The 13,895-nt window shown below is 41.1% G+C and overlaps 1 pseudogene; it reads right to left on the bottom strand.

Moving 5' to 3' along the window:
• Window positions 1–7,641: 7,641 nt before the first annotated feature.
• On the bottom strand, window positions 7,642–12,122 carry LOC139369497 (sphingomyelin phosphodiesterase 2-like; annotated as a pseudogene).
• Between the last annotated feature and the right edge of the window lie 1,773 nt (window positions 12,123–13,895).

The following is a 13,895-nucleotide window of genomic DNA, read 5'->3' as shown; positions in this document are numbered from 1 at the left end:
CTGGCCTTTATGGAAAAGTGGCAAGAAGAAAGCAATTTCTTAAAGATAACCATAAAAAGTGTTGTTTAAAGTTTGCCACAAGCCACCTGGGAGACACACCAAACATGTGGAAGAAGGTGCTCTGGTCAGATGAAACCAAAATTGAACTTTTTGGCAACAATGCAAGACGTTATGTTTGGCGTAAAAGCAACACAGCTCATCACCCTGAACACACCATCCCCACTGTCAAACATGGTGGTGGCAGCATCATGGTTTGGGCCTGCTTTTCTTCAGCAGGGACAGGGAAGATGGTTAAAATTGATGGGAAGATGGATGGAGCCAAATACAGGACCATTCATGAAGAAAACCTGATGGACTCTGCAAAAGACCTGAGACTGGGACGGAGATTTGTCTTCCAACAAGACAATGATCCAAAACATAAAGCAAATTCTACAATGGAATGGTTCAAAAATAAACATATCCAGGTGTTAGAATGGCCAAGTCAAAGTCCAGACCTGAATCCAATCGAGAATCTGTGGAAAGAACTGAAAACTGCTGTTCACAAATGCTCTCCATCCAACCTCACTGAGCTCGAGCTGTTTTGCAAGGAGGAATGGGAAAACATTTCAGTCTCTCGATGTGCAAAACTGATAGAGACATACCCCAAGCGACTTACAGCTGTAATCGCAGAAAAAGGTGGCGCTACAAAGTATTAACTTAAGGGGGCTGAATAATTTTGCACGCCCAATTTTTGATTTGTTAAAAAAGTTTGAAATATCCAATAAATGTCGTTCCACTTCATGATTGTGTCCCACTTGTTGTTGATTCTTCACAAAAAAATACAGTTTTATATCTTTATGTTTGAAGCCTGAAATGTGGCAAAAGGTTGCAAAGTTCAAGGGGGCCGAATACTTTCGCAAGGCACTGTAGTTTTAGACACACAGTATATATCTTTAAGGCCTGCAGCAAAACCTATGAATCTTAAGGTTCCCTTAATCAATAATGGGGAGGGGTTTTGGGACCCTACCCCCCTACACTCACATACGTGAGACGTCAGACAGGTAGGGTAAGAATGTGGCTATGTAATTTACAAAACCAAGCAGTCACTGCACTGCTTTTGCGTTTTTAGCAGCGACCTACATTTCCCATGTACGTGTATGTAATACTTGTGAGCCTGAGCTTAACTTTGTCTTTATTCAGCTTTATTTTCATCTCCCTTTCTCTTTGTAAGAGCTGAGTCAGGTTGTGGTCATGGTCCTGCACTGCTTCTTCCATTGTAGCACCACAGACGTATACCAGAATGTCATCAGCTATGATGCTTATTCCTGGCAGTCTCTGAAGTGCCTCATGTTGCCTTCGCTGATATTCCTCTGCAACTGGTTTCACTCCAAAGGTAACCTTGTCCACCGGTTTCTACCATGACTTGTCCAAAATGTGGTGAGGTAACTACTCTCTTCATCCAAACGTACCTGCCAGTACCCATTTTTTGCATCCATAACCGAAAAGATTTTAACTTTCTCCAAGCTTGGCAATACCTCTTCAATGGTAGGAATGTGGTAATGTGCCCTACATGAGGATTTGTTTAGGGCACTTGGATCGAGTCAGACTCTTATTTTGCCAGACTTTTCCACCACAACTATGTTGCTTATCCACTTAGTAGGTTTGGTGACCTTCGTAATGACAACCTGTTCCTCTTTTGAATCAACCTTTAGTATATTTTCCTTGAGTGAAATGGGAATTCTGCAGGGAAACTGTTGAACTGGCCTAACAGACTCATCCCCCACCAGGTGAAGCTCACCTAGCAGGGCACTCATCCCTTCCATCCTCAAACTGTTTCAGTATTGCCTCGGAGGTGTTCAAGTCTGGTGGGATCTTTGGTTTTTCTTTAGTGCTGACATGATGAACAGCATGTTGGTGGTTGAGCCGTAGCAACTTAAACTTTTCACACGTTTCTGCTGAAAGGAGAGGCTTTTGCAAAGTTTTCACCACTTGGAACTTTAGCACATAAGTTTCCCAATCATGATTGGCTTGTAGTCCACACTCCCCTACTGGTGTAATACCCGAGCCATCGTACAGCCTTCGCCTTGCTCCATCCTGTACGATGGCTTTGCATCTCCATTCTGCATTGCTTGCATAAAGTCTCTGTCGCTGAGTATATTAACAGTTGAGCCACTGTCTAGCTGGCGTATGATAGTGCTGCTTGGATCATAATCACAGTTACCACATGTCAGTGGGGCAAGCTATAAGTTTGTAAAGCATTTATCTTTGCCACTTCTGTCATGTATAGCATGCCCGCTTCTTCATCATCATTATGATCACTGTATGTATCCTGTTCTAGCATGATTGACAGGCTTACTTTGTCTTTGTCTAAACACTTTAACAAAATTGATATTTTGGGTATTTGACTCTTGCGTGTGTTGATCCACAGTACATGCACCCATCTTTAGTATTTTTCCGCCTTGCATCACTGTCAGATTAATTATATTTCCATTTTCTATCGACATGGTCTCTGTATTTGTTCTGAGTGGCATAATTGACAGATTCTGCCTGTTCAGGGACAGTGTTCATCTTTTTTAATTGGATCTGCGTCTGTTTGATTGCTCTGCAGATATCTGTGGCTTTAGTTAGCATAAATTGTGGTTCGCGCAGCATTCTTACTCTGTTATCTTTACAGCCAATCACAAGTCTGTCTCTGACCATTTCATCTCTCATTTACTTGAAATCACATGAATCAGACAGTTGACGCAGCCTCACAACATATTGACCAGACATCTCTGCTTGTGTTTGTTCACATGTTAAAACTGAATCTTTCATAAATAACGTTAGGAGAGGGTTCAAAATGTCTTTGTAAAACGTCAAGGATTTTCTAGGTGACGCTGAAGCATATGGCACTCTCTTTCAATATCACTGAACAGTGTTGCCAATCTCATATGCAGGTCTTTTTAATCTAAGCCTGTAGCGATTTCATAATTCTCCCTCTGATGACAGAAACAACCAGCTTTGATACAAATCGCCTTTCATGTCCATGAAGTTCAAGCATAATCCTTTAATTGGGTATTACATGTTACAAGACGCAACATCTTAATCAGACACTCATAACGCACCTGTTTATATATCCTAGATAGGTTCCCCACTAGCGTCATCTCTGGATTGGCATTATGCCTATTATCAGATTTCCGGTCTAATGTCTAATTTCCGGTCTAACGGTCTAATGTCCATTGCTCGTGTTTCTTGGCCCAAGCAAGTCTCTTATTATTATTGGTGTCCTTTAGTAGTGGTTTGATTGTAGCAATTCGACCATGAAGGCCTGATTCAAGCAGTCTCCTCTGAACAGTTGATGTTGAGATGTGTCTGTTACTTGAACTCTGTGAAGCATTTATTTGGGCTACAATTTCTGAGGCTGGTAACTGTAATGAGCTTATCCTCTGCAGCAGAGGTAACTCTGGATCTTCCTTTCCTTTAGCAGTTCTCATGAGAGCCAGTTTCGTCATCGCGCTTGTTAGTTTTTGTAACTGCACTTGAAGAAACTTTCAAAGTTCGTGACATTTTCCGTGTTGAATGAACTTCAAGTCTTAAAATAATGATGAACTGTTATTTCTCTTCGCTGTTCTTGCCATAATATGGGCATGGTCTTTTACCAAATAGGGCTATCTTCTTTATACCACCCCTACTTTGTCACAACAAAACTGATAGACTCAAACCCATTATGAAGGAAAGAAATTCCACAAATAAATTTTTATGAAGGTACTCCTGTAATCCAGGTGACTATCACCACATTTTCCATTTGTTTTGTCTTCATTGTACACATCTGGTTTCCATTCCCATAATTATATGTTCCTTATTTAACCCTCTGTATCCCCTGTGGTTTTGTGCGTGTTTGTTCATTGTAAGTTGGTCTCATTTGTGAGCTTGGTTATTTTCCTTCTTGGAATATTTGTTTTTTTGAGTAAAGTTACGTTTATTACTCATCTCTGTGTCCTGCGCCTGACTCCGCCTTACCTGCTGCACTTAGACGCCTTACAATCTCATAAAGCTGGTTGAGAGTTTGCCAAGTGTGCAAAGCTGTCATCAAGGCAAAAGGTGGCTACTTTGAAGAATCTCAAATATAAAATATTTGGATTTGTTTAACACTTTTTTGGCTATTACATGATTCCATATGTGCTATTTCATAGGTTTTTTTGTCTTCAATATTCTACAATGTAGAAAATAGTAAAAATAAAGAAAAACCCTTGAATGAGTAGGTGTGTCTGTGATGAACACGATGAGAACAGAGAGCTGTTTCAAGCCCAAGGCGCAGCAGATGTTTATTTGTAAAGGACCACAGGAGGCAGGTAGCTGGGTTCAGGGGCAGGCAGAAGGTCATACACAGGAAGAGGCAGGTAGCTGGGTCTAGGGGCAGGCAGAAGGTCATATACAGGGGGTCCAAAAAGGCAGCATTACCGGCAGGGAAAAGGCTAGTAACGTCTCCCGGGAGATCAGGCAATAGGTTGATAACAGGAAATCCAATAGGCTAAAGTACAGGCAGGGAATAGGCAAAATGCCTCGTTAGTGAGGCAGCCAAAAACGATCATACACGGGAGGATAAAATTAAAGTAAAAACAGAGCTCCAACTAGAAGTGTGTCACAAAACAAACAATACAGCACAATGATGGGGTGCAAAGAACTGAACTAAATAGTGTGTGATAATAACATACAGGTGTGTGAACAGGTGATCAGAATTCAAGTGATTGGGAGTTTGAGAGTGTGAGTTGGAAGTAGACGTCACAGTGTTCAAACTTTTGACTGGTACTGTATATATAAACATATATCACAGTCTTTTTCCATCATTACTGTAGGAATGTAATATACAAAACAATATATACAGTGCCATGCGAAAGTATTCGGCCCCCTTGAACTTTGCAACCTTTTGCCACATTTCAGGCTTCAAACATAAAGATATAAAACTGTATTTTTTTGTGAAGAATCAACAACAAGTGGGACACAATCATGAAGTGGAACGACATTTATTGGATATTTCAAACTTTTTTAACAAATCAAAAACTGAAAAATTGGGCGTGCAAAATTATTCAGCCCCCTTAAGTTAATACTTTGTAGCGCCACCTTTTGCTGCGATTACAGCTGTAAGTCGCTTGGGGTATGTCTCTATCAGTTTTGCACATCGAGAGACTGAAATTTTTCCCATTCCTCCTTGCAAAACAGCTCGAGCTCAGTGAGGTTGGATGGAGAGCATTTGTGAACAGCAGTTTTCAGTTCTTTCCACAGATTCTCGATTGGATTCAGGTCTGGACTTTGACTTGGCCATTCTAACTCCTGGATATGTTTATTTTTGAACCATTCCATTGTAGATTTTGCTTTATGTTTTGGATCATTGTCTTGTTGGAAGACAAATCTCCGTCCCAGTCTCAGGTCTTTTGCAGACTCCATCAGGTTTTCTTCCAGAATGGTCCTGTATTTGGCTCCATCCATCTTCCCATCAATTTTAACCATCTTCCCTGTCCCTGCTGAAGAAAAGCAGGCCCAAACCATGATGCTGCCACCACCATGTTTGACAGTGGGGATGGTGTGTTCAGCTGTGTTGCTTTTACGCCAAACATAACGTTTTGCATTGTTGCCAAAAAGTTCAATTTTGGTTTCATCTGACCAGAGCACCTTCTTCCACATGTTTGGTGTGTCTCCCAGGTGTCTTGTGGCAAACTTTAAACGACACTTTTTATGGATATCTTTAAGAAATGGCTTTCTTCTTGCCACTCTTCCATAAAGGCCAGATTTGTGCAATATACGACTGATTGTTGTCCTATGGACAGAGTCTCCCACCTCAGCTGTAGATCTCTGCAGTTCATCCAGAGTGATCATGGGCCTCTTGGCTGCATCTCTGATCAGTCTTCTCCTTGTATGAGCTGAAAGTTTAGAGGGACGGCCAGGTCTTGGTAGATTTGCAGTGGTCTGATACTCCTTCCATTTCAATATTATCGCTTGCACAGTGCTCCTTGGGATGTTTAAAGCTTGGGAAATCTTTTTGTATCCAAATCCGGCTTTAAACTTCTTCACAACAGTATCTCGGACCTGCCTGGTGTGTTCCTTGTTCTTCATGATGCTCTCTGCGCTTTTAACGGACCTCTGAGACTATCACAGTGCAGGTGCATTTATACGGAGACTTGATTACACACAGGTGGATTGTATTTATCATCATTAGTCATTTAGGTCAACATTGGATCATTCAGAGATCCTCACTGAACTTCTGGAGAGAGTTTGCTGCACTGAAAGTAAAGGGGCTGAATAACTGCACGCCCAATTTTTCAGTTTTTGATTTGTTAAAAAAGTTTGAAATATCCAATAAATGTCGTTCAACTTCATGATTGTGTCCCACTTGTTGTTGATTCTTCACAAAAAAAATACAGTTTTATATCTTTATGTTTGAATCCTGAAATGTGGCAAAAGGTCGCAAAGTTCAAGGGGGCCGAATACTTTCGCAAGGCACTGTATATATTTTTCCATCATTCGTTGCACTAAACTGAACCCCTGACAAAAGCATGACAGGGTTACAGTTCTGTTCTTTTTAAAATTGCATATTATATTTGCATATGCGGCAATGGTTGCACTGGTCTTCATTTTACAGTACATTCAATTACAAGGTAGATACAATAAAATTGTTATCTTCTTAATGAAGTGCAAGTACCCAAACAACTTGATCTTATCAGAAATTGTGAATCTTTATATAAGTGTGCATTGATTGGTTACCATAAAATGTGTTAATTTCATAAATGATGATTAGAGCAAGTGACTTGATAAATCAATGGTTTCTAAACACTGTATAAAACAAGCAAATGCATCCAAATCTCTCCCTTTGGGACAGCGATCTGATCATCTCCTCCAACACGTCTACGTAATAAAAGCCTTCTGTACAGGTTAAGAGGGGAACTGTGCATCTTCCCCAGATGTTTTGTCCATTTTAAACGGGCCATGTCACAGGATCTCTTGTCCTGCAGGGCACTCTAATGCTGAATTACTCACCCTTATGCCATGCCCATACTGGACGTGCGTGTGCATACATTTATTTTGTCCTCCTACACCAAACTTGATCACGACACGCAGGTTAAAATATCAAAACAAACTGAACCAATTACATTAATTTGGGGACAGGACGAAAAGCATGAAACATTTATGGTAATTTAGCTAGTTAGCTTGCACTTGCTAGCTAATTTGTCCTATTTAGCTAGCTTGCTGTTGCTAGCTAATTTGTCCTGGGATATAAACATTGAGTTGTTATTTTACCTGAAATGCACAAGGTCCTCTACTCCGACAATTAATCCACACACAGAACGCGGTCAACCGAATCGTTTCTAGTCATCTCTCCTCCTTCCAGGCTTTTTCTTCTTTGGACTTGATATGGCAATTGGCATCTAACTTTCATAGTACTACCACGACGACGACCGACCGACCTCAGTTCTTTCAATCACCCATGTGGGTATAACCAAGGAGGAGATGGCACGTGGGTATCTGCTTCTATAAACCAATGAGGAGATGGTAGAGGCGGGACTTGCACCACATCACGTTCAGCGTCAACAAATAGAACTGACTTCCATTTTAGCACTTGGCAAGGCAGACGCTCGTTGGCGAGCATGAGCAGTGTGGGTGTAATGATTGAATAACGTGCGTGTACATTTATTTTGCAACGCGAGCGGTGTTGTCAGCATGTTGACCACACTGCTCGTTGAAGGAAACCTGGAAGAAGGGCTGGTCGGCTCCCAGGACCAGCCAGTGGACAGCAGCGATGGCCAGCTCCATCAGTAGCAGGGCCAGACCCATCATCCCAGTACGGGTTTCCAAGTAGCGCATTCTCTCAGCACAGTGCAGGCCCACCTTCACCTCAGCATGGTCCTCTGTCACTATGTCCACTAGCTCAGCTTACGTGAGGGAAGAAAACTGGAATGGTGTGTTGTCCATAGAGAATTTTAGAAAGTAGTGTGGTGAATATCAATTATCTTGAAGCTGTTAGAATCAAAATGACAATATTAAAAAAAAAAAAAAAGTTCTACATTAAATCGTTATGGACCACATCTGGATTTACAATGAGTACCTGCAGCAAATTCCTGCTCTCCCCTGTGTCGTCCCTCCAGCCTGCAGTGTCTTCGTCAGGGTCTGCAGCTGCAGCTCAGTGCCTCGTGGTCAGAAGAAGGGAGGGGATGGTCAGGGACAGAACCCTTGGTGGTGGAAAGAGACTTCCACTGGATAGACATGCAACTTGACCCCTGGGGATGATACAGCACATATTCTAGTGTATAAGTTTACTATCAACACAATGATCAATGTCTATTTTATTTTGTAAAAAGTAGGCACATTTATTGTTCAGTACACGGGAGTATGTCAAATATGAAAGTTCACATTTAAAAAAAAAAGCTGTATATCCAACTATTTGTCCCACTCTGTCACCTTGTAGAGGATGTAGTCTATTTGGATGTCATTTCTTAAAGGGACAGAGCTCTTTGGGATTCATGAAAGGGTTATCTGCTTTTAGAGTGATGCCATCCTCCTAGCCCTACAGAGAAAGGATCATTAACATCTTTTCATTCTAACACAACATTATAATGAGTATTAGAAGCATGTCCACAAATGTTTATTTAACTAGGCAAGTCAGTTAAAACCTCTCTGGGATATGTGGGATGCTAGCGTCCCACCTCGCCAACAGCCAGTGAAATTGCAGGACGCAAAATTCAAACAGAAATCTCATAATTAAAATTCCTCAAACATACAAGTATTATACACCATTTTATAATCGCTTATGTTAGGTCAGCGCCTAGCCACAGAAAACCATACAGCCATTTTCCAAAGAAGGAGAGGTGTCACAAAAGACAGAAATAGCATTAAAATGAATCACTAACCTTTGTTGATCTTCATCGGATGGCACTCCCAGGACTGCATGTTAGACAACAAATGTGTGTTTTGTTTGATAAAGTTCATCTTTATGTCCAAAAACCTAATTTGAAATTGGCACGTTATGTTCAGAAATGCATTGTCTCAAACAAACATCAGGTGAAAGTGCAGAGAGCCACATAAAATCACAGAAATACTCATCATAAACATTGATGAACGATACACAGTATATTGGATAGGCAATCACCTAAAAAAAACTACAAACCTCAGATTTCCCACTTCCTGGTTGGATTTTTCTCAGGTTTTTTCCTGAGTTCTGTTATACCCACATACATTATTTTAACAGTTTTGGAAACTTTAGAGTGTTTTCTATCCAAATCTACTAATTACATGCATATTCTAGCTTCTGGACCTGATTAGCAGGCAGTTTACTCTGGGCACCTTATTCATCCAAGCTACTCGATACTGCCCCCCGTTCCCAAATAAGTTTTAAGAACAAATTCTAATTTACAATGACGGCCTATGGGACTCCAAATCATGGCTGGATTTGGACAGCCTGGATTTGAACCAGGGACTGTAGTGACAAATTATTATTATTTTTACCTTTATTTAACTAGGCAAGTCGGTTAAGAACAAATTCTTATTTTCAATGAGGGCCTAGGAACAGTGGGTTAACAGGCTGTTCAGGGGCGGAACGACATATTTGTCAGCTCGGGGGTTTGAACTTGCAACCTTCCGGTTACTATTCCACCGCTCTAACCACTAGGCTACCCTGCCGCCCCAGTTACTGTACATTTCAAATAAAAAAATAATGACACTGGACATTAGTGTGATTATCATACATCAAACTTAGGAGTCTCAGTAACTGTCCCAGAGGCCGTTGTATGTCCATAGCAACCGGTTGCCACGGTCCTGGGGAAGCGTGTTCAGATCAAATCCCTGAGCTGACAAGGTAAAAATCTGTCGTTCTGCTCCCGAACAAGGAAGTTAACCCACTGTTCTTAGGCCAGTTAAGCATTTGTTCTTAACTGACTTGCCTAGTTTTAAATAAATGTGAAATTTGTTAAAAAATAAATCCCCAAAATCACCAGGTCTGCTCCACTGAAGGTATGACAAACACAATAACTAAAAACAACATCTGTTAAAATTACATTGAAATGAAAATGTCAAGAGAGGCAGTGTGCATTGAGTTTAAGCCTTCTTACAATATGAACTGCTGTAGCTCCCAGGCCTGTACCACTCTATGAGGTTGGTAGGAGTCCGCCTCCCTGCGGTTACTCAATTCTACACATTTTAGAGGCTGCTGCCCTATACACATAGACATGGAATCACTGGTCACTTTAATAATGTTTACATACTGCTTTACTCATTTCATATCTGTATACTCTATTCTATTCGACTGTATTTTAGTCAATGCCACTTCAACATTGCTCGTCCTAATATTTATATATTTCTTAATTCCAGTCTTTTACTTTTAGATGTGTGTATTGCGGTGAATTGTTAGATACAACTGCATTGTTGGAACTAGGAACACAAGCATTTCACTACACCTGCAATAACATCTGCTAAATATGTGTGTGACCAATAAAATGTGATTTGATTTACAGTACCCTGCATGCAGCTGGACAAAACAGGAAGAGGACACCACATCAGTGATAGATGCATCTCATACATGTGTCGGCTCCAGGTAGAGGCTGCCCTTAGTCACAGATCTAGGATCAGTAAACTCCCCAAAATCCTAACCATTATTATCCCCACAGCTTTGCCTCTAAACCATTCTGCATGGTGGACCTGGAAACAGAGGACAAGAGACAGTCAGGACTGAAGAGAATGTCTAACTAACAAAGATCCAACCATCAAGCTGTATATACAAATGTATAAAATGAATGACCATGTATGGATAGCTGTTTAATGAATAGCGTATTGGGATACATGTGTACGCTACCACATGTGTGTTTTATCACACTTTAGATTAATGCTGCAATATGTAACATTTGGGGGGAGATACGACCAAATTCACATAGAAATATGAGTTATAAATCTATCATTCCCATTGAACCCAAGTCTAAGAAGTGGTAGATATGTTCTATATGTGTATTTCTATGTTTCCCGTTCTTAAGTTTACTTTTGTCGTTTATTTTAGGTTTTGTACACCAGCTTCAAACATCTGAAAATACAGTATTCTTGGTTATGGAAAATATATTTCACAGTGGTTAGATTCAGTGGTCACCAACCTTTTCTGAGTCAAGATCACTTTCGCAGTCAAAAAGCAAGCTGAGATGTACTGCTCAGTATCAAGGCACAAGGCGAGACCCAAATGCAGACAAAGGAGGCAGATGGTTGGAGTCTTACAACGTTAATTCATCCAAAGGGGTAGGCAAGAAAATGGTTGTGGACAGGCAAAAAGGTCAAAACCAGATCAGGAGGTACAGAGTGGCAGACAGGCTCGTGGTCACGCAGGTAGGTACAAAGTCCAGAAACAGGAAAGGGTCAAATCCGGAAGGACTAGAAAAGGCGAATGGGAAAACGGCTGGTTGACTTGGAAACATACAAGAAAAACTGGCACAGAGAGACAGGAAACACAGGGATAAATACACTGGCCCAGAGACACAGGAAACACAGGGATAAATACACTGGCCCAGAGAGACAGGAAACACAGGGATAAATACACTGGAGAAAACAAGCTACACCTTTAGGGGGTGGAGATAATAACGAGGACAGGTGAAACTGATCAGGGTGTGACACTCAGATGTTTTTTTTACATTAACCTCACACAAACAGTTTTGTAGGAATGAGGTTTGGGCAGTAGGCCTAATACATTATCACAGCATATTGGCTATATGATTGGCCTGCCAATATTGTTAACCAGACCATACTATATTTCAAAACTCAAGCTTTGATAACAAAATACAGTGCCTTGCGAAAGTATTCGGCCCCCTTGAACTTTGCGACCTTTTGCCACATTTCAGGCTTCAAACATAAAGATGCCCGAGTTTCCGACTTGGATGACCGCTCAAATAGATTTTTCCCAACCGCCTCCCACCTGCTCTCTCCTTCCTTTCCTTCGGTGAGACTGACCAGAGAGGGGACATCGTCTTCCACCTGCTCTCTCCTTCCTTTCCTCCGGTGAGACTGACCAGAGAGGGGACATCGTCTTCCACCTGGTCTCTCCTTCCTTTCCTCCGGTGAGACTGACCAGAGAGAGGGGACACCGTCTTCCACCTGATGGGGAAATTCGAGTCGCACCGCATCTGCCTCATGCACAAATTCATGTTGTTCCTTTGACCAAAGAAATGTAAATATACCTTCATATTAAAATCTACACGACGAGCTGCTAATAATTATAAAATGCAGGTAACAGTAACAGCTTAACACGATTTTATAAAAGGAGCGCAAGCCTTTATAGTTCGTTGGCTTTTCTACAGAAATATTTGGTGGTCGTCTAGGAATGCCTTGAAGATCGACCGGTTGGAGACCACTGGTTTAGATGGAACAATGATTCTCTATACTATACTTGCTTGTTTTGTCAGATAAACTGAAATTAGGTAAACTATTCGAATTTTAGCAACCAGGAAATGTTAGAGCGATTTCTGCATAGTGCACCTTTAAGGGTATGCTTCCTACAGAAGGACTTTATAACACATTCATAACCGATATACCTATGTACTGCTTATGAATGTGGTATGAGTCATAATGTCCTAATGTAGGTATCGTTCAAGTAAAGGGTTGAGGCTAGTCCTATTTGTCTTATGTCTTACAGCTGCAAACCTCTAGTGATAAGACTGCAAACTACACCAGTCCAGACATAGTCAATGTGCTGCAAAGTGTATGTGACTTCTGAATAAACTGTAAGAACAAACTGACTAACATTTGCCCCACTCTTTTAGAGAATTACTGAGTGGATTAGAAATGCAAGGCCTTTGAACTAATCTCCATCTTGTGCCTGGGTACAGAGGTCAAACAAGTATAAAAAAAAATAACCTAGCTAATCTTCCTGCTTTGAGGTCATTCTATTACAAACTAATTACCTCACAAATTAATAGTAATGTTTCTTGTGGTTGACATTAGACTGCAGTGTACAATACAGAGCAGAGATCACTGTGTGTATGCTGGGTTCTGATTAACATAAGGCCTTAATATCACGTTGTTCGTAATAATGGTCGGACCAAGGCGCAGCGTGCATAGAGTTCCACATGTTTATTAAAATGAAACTCACCAACAAAACAATAAACAGCAAATGAGATGTAACGACTGGAGTGCTCACAGGCACTACACAAAAACAAGATCCCACAAACTATAAGGTGGAAAAAAGGCTGCCTAAGGATGATCCCCAATCAGAGACAACGATAGACAGTTGCCTCTGATTGGGAACCATACCCGGCCAACAAAGAAATAGAAATAGAAAAACTAGAATGCCCACCCAAATCACACCCCGACCTAACCAAATAGAGAAATAAAAAGACTCTCTAAGGTCAGGGAGTGACACTTAAAGCTGGGATCCGCGAAAGGTTAAACAGTTTTTGTTTTACAATGAGAAGCATCCAGCTACTTAATAATGATTAAAAATATCAAGTGCTGAAAAGCTTGCTCAATAGAAAGGGATTGCTGTGGGGTGAATTTGCGGTATGGATGTGGTACATGTATGTACATGTATACAGTACATGGTATGAATGTAAGGGTGATTGTACAGCTTTGGCAGAATGCCCAGACATTGTAGACAGTTGTGAGATTAGTGGAATAGGTCGTAACATAGTGGACCTCCCTCACCAAAATATGAACACAACAGACCAGTGTGTGTGCTCAACAGCTCTCCGATCATGGCGTAGCACTGCAAACAGTGCTTGCTGAGGTAACGAATACCCCTGTGAAAAGGAAGGACAGACATCACAACATTCTAAGCCTAAAAGCCTATGTGTGATATGCAACATGAGATGCATACTCTCAAAACAACACTCCCCAGCAGTTGAGGAAAAAGGCCTGGTGGTGTTGCTGTCAGCCATGCTTATAGGAATGAATGAGCTGATGGCAAACATTAGCAAAGGTCA

This window comes from Oncorhynchus clarkii, chromosome 17, assembly GCF_045791955.1.
Source record: "Oncorhynchus clarkii lewisi isolate Uvic-CL-2024 chromosome 17, UVic_Ocla_1.0, whole genome shotgun sequence".
Classification (NCBI taxonomy): Eukaryota; Metazoa; Chordata; class Actinopteri; order Salmoniformes; family Salmonidae; genus Oncorhynchus; species Oncorhynchus clarkii.
This window is presented reverse-complemented; position numbering and strand designations above follow the sequence as displayed.